The following is an 8118-nucleotide window of genomic DNA, read 5'->3' as shown; positions in this document are numbered from 1 at the left end:
ACTAACAATAGAACTCCCCTAGGACCCAGCAATAGCACTGCTAGGAATTTACCCAAGGGATACAGAAATGCTGAGGCATAGGAGCACATGTACCCCAATGTTCATAGCAGCACTCTCCACAATAGCCAAAACATGGAAAGAGCCTAAGTGTCCATCAACGGACAAATGGATCAAGAAGATGTGGTTTAACTATACAGTGGAATACTCCATGGCAATGAGAAACAATGAAATATGGCCATGTGTAGCAACATGGATGGACCTTGAGGGTGTTATGCTGAGCGAAATAAGTCAGGCAGAGAAGGACAGATACCATATGTTTGCATGTATAGGAGGATTAGGAGGAACTTAACGCAGGACCATGGGGGTGAAGAAGGGGGGAAATGGTGGGGGAAAGGGAGAGAGGCAAACCATGAGAGAGTCTTAATTCTGACAAAAACTGAGGACTGATGGGTGTGGGGGGAGGGGGGGATGGGCATGGAGGAGGGCACTTGTGGGGATGAGCACTGGATGTTATATGGAAACCAATTTGACAATCAACTATTTGTAAAAAAAAAAATTTCATAATCTTTTTTATCATCTTGCTAAGATCCTGTTCTTGCACAGAGCAGATTCCCAACAAATACTGGTGTTAATATTGATGAAGAGACATTATGACGATATCCTATTCACCACTGATAAGGGTGTAAAGTATATTTTACCATAAGTCTAGACATTTGAAACCACATATTTTTATTATACTTTAGTGAAGACCATTCTAATGCTAATAAAATGAATGTTTTTTTAAAAAAAGAAATCTATGTTCAGCAGCAAAAAGTATACTTGATGAGGTTACCAAAAACAATCCAATATCACGTACTTAAGCCTACTTTGAAATTATCCTAAGGTAAGTGCCATATTATTTCATCTTTATTCATGGATAGATGAAAATGTGATAGAATCAGTGAGCTAGAAATAGAAATAAATTCTTCTTGATATTTATCCTGATTAAAAGATTTTCAATCAGATTTTTAAAACCCAGCTTGCAAACATCTTTTAGATAAAGATAGAGTTGGATAATCCCAAAGAGCATGAGGTAATTTCCTATGATGTCAGTCCACTAAGAAGAGGGTACAGCATGCACTTTCTTCATTAATTCATTCATTCATCTATTGAACCATACATTTATTCATTCTTTCTTGAGACATTGTTTAATAAATTATTTAACAGATATTTATTGGGCACCTACTATTATAGGTACTAAAGATTCAGAAGTGAATAAGATCGTGTCCTTGCCCTCAAAGATCTTATAATTGGGAGAAATAGATTTATAAACATGCAGTTATATCTCAAAACACAAACAAAGCACTAGTGATATGCAACAATGTATTTTCAAACTCAACAAGGAAACCAATCCAGTTTTGGGGGTAAAGCATAAGGGATGCGAGAAGGTGTTCAGGAAAGCCTTCCTTGAAATTATTCAACTCTATCTAAGAAGCACAGTCCCTTTCAAAGGGGTTACTGAAGCAGAGGATAAAACTGACTCTGAACTTGAAGAGATCGCTTATCTTTTCCAAACTCCAGAGTTCCCACACCAATAAACTCAGGAAATTATCCTGAACTTGCTTCTGTTACAACATCCCATCATTCCAGAGCAAGAGGCAAACAGAAAAAAGCTCCTCACAGTTTCACCATCACAGGTAGCCGGTTGTCCTCCCGAAGCTGGAGTATGCAAGGTCTTTAGGAAAAGTAAAGCAGCAGCACGCTGTTTGTACACACACTTGTAAAATAATTACAACGACAAGCACAGCCAAATTCAAATGAGGGGGGCGGGAAATAATCCAAATGCACACAGAGGGAAACCTTGCACAGAGGGGGAAGGCTAGTCTGTCAGCAACGGTGCCTCTCAGGCTATAGTCAAAAGAGCCTTGCCAACACCTGCAGGTGCACACTGTGGGAGCCGCCGGGGATGCAGCCAGGAGGGGGTGACGGCAGCTCTGACTCAGCGCGAGCCTCATCCTAGAGCACACTTATCCATCTGCCAGGCTATGGCACACCCTTGCCATGAGTGCTTTTTCAGAGCACTAGTTGTTTTACTCTCTCTATGAGCCACTGTAGGAGAACCAGCAATGAAAAGAAAATTCAGGGAGGGGAAAGTTATCGAGGCATATGTGCCTTGAATTGGAATCCTGGTCCTTCTCACTTATTCACAGCATTGATTTGTGTAAGTAATTCAGTATATGTATATGTCTGTGTATTATCTATCTTCCCTATCTCTCTCTCTCTCCTTATAAAACCTTATAGAAAAAATTAGAAAATGAAGCAATCTTTCAAGATCAGGTAATTTTTTTTAAACTTCCCTTTTACCACCAGTGCTTTTTAAGAGGTTCATTCTGTACTGCACTGAAATAATTTTCTCTGGCTCCAACTCAACTTGCAAAATTACCACATTTAATAGCTTTAAAACTAAACTAATTTTGAGTGCACATGAATCAGGGTGATGTCACATAGCTCATTTTAATAAAGCAACTGAGGGCAGACTTAGGTGCAGCAAGTCACAGAACTATGTGCTCTGGTCCATAAATACTTACACTTTCTGGAATGCTAAGAAGAGCTACCAGAAACACTGTTTTTTTCCTTTTGTAAATGAGAACGATCGTCTTTTTTAAACTTTTTTTAAATGTTTTTATTTATTTCTAGGAGAGAGAGAGACAGTGTGAGCAGGGGAGGGTCAGAGAGAGAGGGAGTCACAGACTGAAACAGGCTCCAGGCTCTGAGCTGGCAGTCAGCACAGAGCCCGACACGGGGCTCGAACCCACAAACTGCGAGATCATGACCTAAGCGAAAGTCGGACGCTTAACCGACTAAGCCACCCAGGCGCCCCGAGAACGATCGTCTTTTAAGTAGGGCTGCAGATAGAGAACAGAGCGCAGTTGGCTGAGCTGTCATGGCAGGAGTCTTTGTTTACCTATTAGCCCTGTACAGGTGGTGGTAATTTTAACCAGCTTAAAAAAAAGCAATGGGAAAGACACATTAAAAGGACAAATTCAATGTTATTTTTACCTTCTTGTTAAATAAAGCCATCGACACCCATTAGTAGAAACCCAGTTTCGCCTCCTGATGATAATGATAAAATCTTTTTTTAATCTATAATACCTTTCATCATTCATTCATTCACTTGTTCATTCATTAAAAAAAAAAGGGGTATTCAGGGCCTACTATGTTTCCCTGTGTGTCCCTATGTTTCAGACATGACCTGAACACTGGGCACTGAAACATAAAGACGAAGTTCTTTATGTCAAGGACTTTATCATCTACTGGGAAAATGGACACATTTTCAGACTTTTACAATACAATCTGATAAATGCTAAAGCAGGGATATTTGTGAGTTGAAATAATGAGAGAGAAAGGAGCACCTGGGACTGTGTTGGGATGGGGTGAGGTCAAGGACAACACTGACAGGAAGTGTCACTTGGATTAATACTTCAATCAGACTCGTTTCCGTTTGTTTCAGAAGCGAGCCTCACATGTCTGCAAGAGGGACCAGCATGTGCAAAGGAATGGCGGAATGAGAACAAGGGTCAGAATCAGAGAAGGAAAAATTGTTTGATATGAATGAGAGAGGTGGGGGACTGATTTAATAGGTATGACACGAAGACCAAGTGACGTGTCCGTTTTGCATTTATATTATATACTATATAATATAATAGATATTATATACCACTGTAAACTTTGAGAAAATATATAATTAAATTTAGTCTTAGACAACTGCATTAGTTTCTTAAGGTTGCTGTAACAAAATACCACAAACTCAGTGGCTTAAAACAACAGAAATTTTTTGTCTTATGGTTCAAGAGGTTTAGTCTGCCGGTGTCTGCAGGACTGGCTCCTGCTTGGGGGCTCCGAGAGAATGTGTCCCATGGGTCTTTCCTCGCTTCTGATGCTTGGCCAGCAATGCCTGACATTCTTTGACTTGTGTTAGCAGAGCTCCAATCTCTGCCTCTGCCCTCGCATAGAATTCCCTGTGTGTCTCTACCTCTGTGTTCAAATGTCACTCTTAGAAGGACACCAGGGATCCTGGTCATCCTAATAACCTCATCTTAAATTGATTACCCCTGCAAAGACCCCCTTTCCTAGTAAGGTCACATTCACAGGTACTAGAGGTTAGGACTTGAATAAATCTATACATTATGGGGGAGGGGGGCACAGTTCATCCCACAACCACTACTTCCCTACTGCAGGACACTAGTTGGTTGATAGAGAGGAAAACTACAGTCGTTAGTCAGGAGGCTATTGTAATAGTCTGGATGAGTCACTGAGAGCTTCAACGAAAGCAATAACCATGGAAATGACGAGGAAAGAGCCTGTAATGTAGATATTTGGACTTACAATCAAGAAGGTTTGATGCTTAATTTAAAAATCAGAACAATAATGGTGTTAGGGACTGAATTTTTATGTCCCTACAAAATTCGTATATTGAAATCCTAACTCCCAATGTGATGATACAAGGAGGTGAAGCCCCTGGGAGAGAGCTCCCTCACCCTTACGCCCTGCAAGGACACAGCAAGTCAATGGCAGTGAATCTGCCAGTGCCTTGATCTGAGACATCCCAGCCTCCAGAACTGTGAGAAATAAATGTTTGTTGTTTAAGCCACCCAGTCCATGGTATTTTTTGTCACTGCAGCCAAAACAGACTAAGAGAGAAATTGGTACCAGAAGTAGGGTGTAGAGGGACACCAATATAAGGATAAGTTTTCTGAATTTGTTCTGGGGTTTCTGGAGTGGGATCTTTAATCTGGTTAGATTTAAAGATGCTAATAACTTTATTTTGAGTAGTAAAGACAGCGTTGATAGTCTGTGGCATTAACTAAAGAGATATGCATTGGATATTCCTAGTCAACCTCTGATAAGAAGCAAAGAATTAGGTGACTGTATGTGATACTTCTGAACATTTTTAGAAAATATAATGACATTGGTTGGTTTTGCCCCTAATATCATTGTATTTGTAGTGGTTAATTTTATATGTCAACTTGACTGGCCACAGGGTGCCCAAATTAAACATTATTTCTGGGTGTGCCTTGTGAGAGTGTTTCCAGATGAGACTAGCATTTGTATCAGTGGACTCTAAAGTGGACTGCCTTCCTCAACGTGGGTGCAGATCATCCTATCTCTTGAGCCCCTGAACAGAACAAAAGGTAGAGGAAGGATGAATCTCTTTCCCTTTTTTCCCATCTCACTGCTTGAGCTGGGAAATCTTATCTCATCTTCTCCTGTCATCAGACTGGGATTTATAACATTGGCTCCCCTGGGTCTCAGGCCTTCGGACAGGGACTGAACTGCACCCCGGCTTCCCTGAGTCTCCAGCTTGCAGATGGTAGATCACGGCAGTGCTGGGCCTCCATAACCACACGAGCCATTCCTCATAAGTCGCTGTTGTATACGTGCTATCGCTCTGTTACTCTGGAGATCAACATAGATGAGGAGATAAACACAACCGTTGTTGCTTCTGGTTGGACTGGAGCCAAAAATAAATATTTGCCTTAGAAAGACCCATTTTTAAAAATCCCCTTTATTGACTGCTTTACTTATAATTGGGATTTTCCATTAAAAATTCTGAGTTACTGATTTTAAAAGTTTTTCATGTTTGTACGTTTCTCATATTCCTTTAAGCCACTTTCCTCAAAAGGCACCCTCCTCGCTTGAGCGGCCTTTCACTTTTCCTATCATCCGTACAGTTACTCACCCTGAATTATTTCTCCTCAAATGAGGAAGTGTGCATTAAGTCATCTGGGAAATTTGTTAAAATGCACATTTTTGTCCCATCTCCAAATATTCTAAATCATTAATTCTAGAGTGGCAATCAGGAAATGGCCTTATAATTAAAGTGCATGTGGTCCTTAGTCACACTTGGAGAATGATTCCATATCCTTCCTGTATCAGAACATGTCTCTCATTTTGCAAATTCATGGGTTATTATTTTTGCTAATCACAAGGAAACTCAGTAGTGTCATTTATTACAAAGAACTCAGTCAGGATCAATTCAGCCATATCATTCAGTTCTACCAAGCTCTTATCTACTACTCTGTACGGTAAAACACTTTCCTTGATGGCATGAAATAGGTGTGCTCTGTCCCATGCAACTATTCAGGAGAACACGCATACATCACTGTGTTGCGTGTGACTATGTCTAACTTCTGTATCACAACACTCCATTCTTTCTCTTTCTGTAATGTCAAGTATATCTACCAACAGGCTAAACATTTAAGATGATCTATATGTCGGTGGTTATTTGGAAGTACACCCAGGATGAAGAATAAAAGAAATCTTGTAGAATTATAAAATCAATAGATTTGTGGGCCCAGGTGTGTTTCAAGTATTACCCTAATCAACAACAACTCACCTTTTCACAAATCAGTGTGCACATTCCACATACTTTCAGGTTTTAAAAAAAAGGGTGGGGCTGCAAAGGAAATAGGAAATTGCCCTACTTTACTGTAGTTTATAATCTTGCTAGGGAGGAGGTTTTTTTTTTTTTTTAAAGTTTTAATGTGATTAATTCTAATCTTTCTCATAGGACACAAGTAATAGTGAGGTAGGAATTCAGGAAGATTATTCACATTATTGGACAGTTCCTTAATTTTATATTATTTTTAAGGAAAAGAGAGAGAGAGAGAGAGAGAGAGAATGAGAGAATGTGAAGCAGTTTCTTTGCCCTGTGTGGAGCCATAAGGGGCTCAATCTCATGAATGTGAGACTGACCTGAGCTCAAATCAAAAGTTGGATGCTGAACTGACGGAACCCCCCAGGTGCCTCAAGATGTATTTCTAATCTAAGCATTCTGTCTTCCTTTTCAGCATTACGATCCACCCCCCCGCCTCCTTCCTTTACTACTGCTACCCAGTCCTCCTCTGGCTGCTTCTCTGACCATGCTATTCACACTCCAGTGTTACTTCCCATTTTAAAGGCATTAAGTCCAACAGTCTCAACCTGTCCTCTTTCCCATCATGTCGGCTGGTCCTCTATTACACATGTAATTGTCCTTTATTACATCACATACTTCAGGTCATTTCAAGTAACTTTTAGCAATTTGGGTAACTTCAGCCATCTCAGGTCTTATCACCCAAATCCGCTCATAGCTCTTCTCAAACATTTCTCCAAGCATCACTGGGAGTCCTGAAACACCCTCCTCCCTCAACACTTAGTATCTGCTATGGACTGAGTTGTGTTGAATTCATACGTTGAAGCTCTAACCGCCAAAGTGACTGTACTTGGAGACAGGGCCTCTAATGAGATAATTAAGGTTGAATGAGGTAATAAGCGTGGGGCCCTAATCCATTGTAAGTGGTGTTCTTATAGGAAGAGAAAGAAAGATCAGAGCTCTCCCTGTGCACACTCTCCCTGCCCCCCGCAAACACACTCAAAGGAAAGAGTGTGAGGAGCTAACGAGAAGGTGGCTGTCTGCGTGCCGAAAAAGAGTCCTTAACAGGAATCAAATCAGCCAGCACCCTGTCCTTAGACTTTCTGCCCTCCAGGACAGTGAGACATTACATTTTTGTTGTTTATGACACACAATCTGTGCTATTTTGTATGGCAGCACTAGCTGCCTGCTGCAAAATCTGATTTTCATTGCCATATCCACTTGTAAGTTTCCCTGGAATGACTCCATAGCCATTATGTAATCCACTTCTATCTAAATCTATAGTGTCACAGATTACCTTTGTTCACCACTTCTAGAAGAGACCACATTGGCCATGTATATGGGATGAATATATGCCTACACTTTAAACATGTGTAGGAGTATGACCATTGTATTCTATTATTGAATGCTTCTATATGTTCGTATGTGTCCATTGGTCTAGATTTGATAAACTTGTAGAGCTCAGCAATAAAAGCAACTATTGCTCTTACTAATCCTAGTTTACTTTCATGTATTATCTTTTTAAATTTAATTTTTATGTTTACTTATTTATTTTTTGAGAGAGAAAGAGCAAGCCAGGGAGGGGCAGCGAGACAGGAAGAGAGAGAGAGAAATCCTAAGCAGGCTCTTCATTGCCAGCAGAGTCCAATGCAGGGCTCGAACTCATGAACTGTGAGGCCATGACCTGAGCCAAAACCAAGAATCAGACACTTAACTGACTGAGC

Source organism: Hyaena hyaena, unplaced genomic scaffold (assembly GCF_003009895.1).
Source record: "Hyaena hyaena isolate Hyena2069 unplaced genomic scaffold, ASM300989v1 scaffold_47, whole genome shotgun sequence".
Classification (NCBI taxonomy): domain Eukaryota; kingdom Metazoa; phylum Chordata; class Mammalia; order Carnivora; family Hyaenidae; genus Hyaena; species Hyaena hyaena.
Note: the sequence above shows the minus strand (reverse complement) of the source record.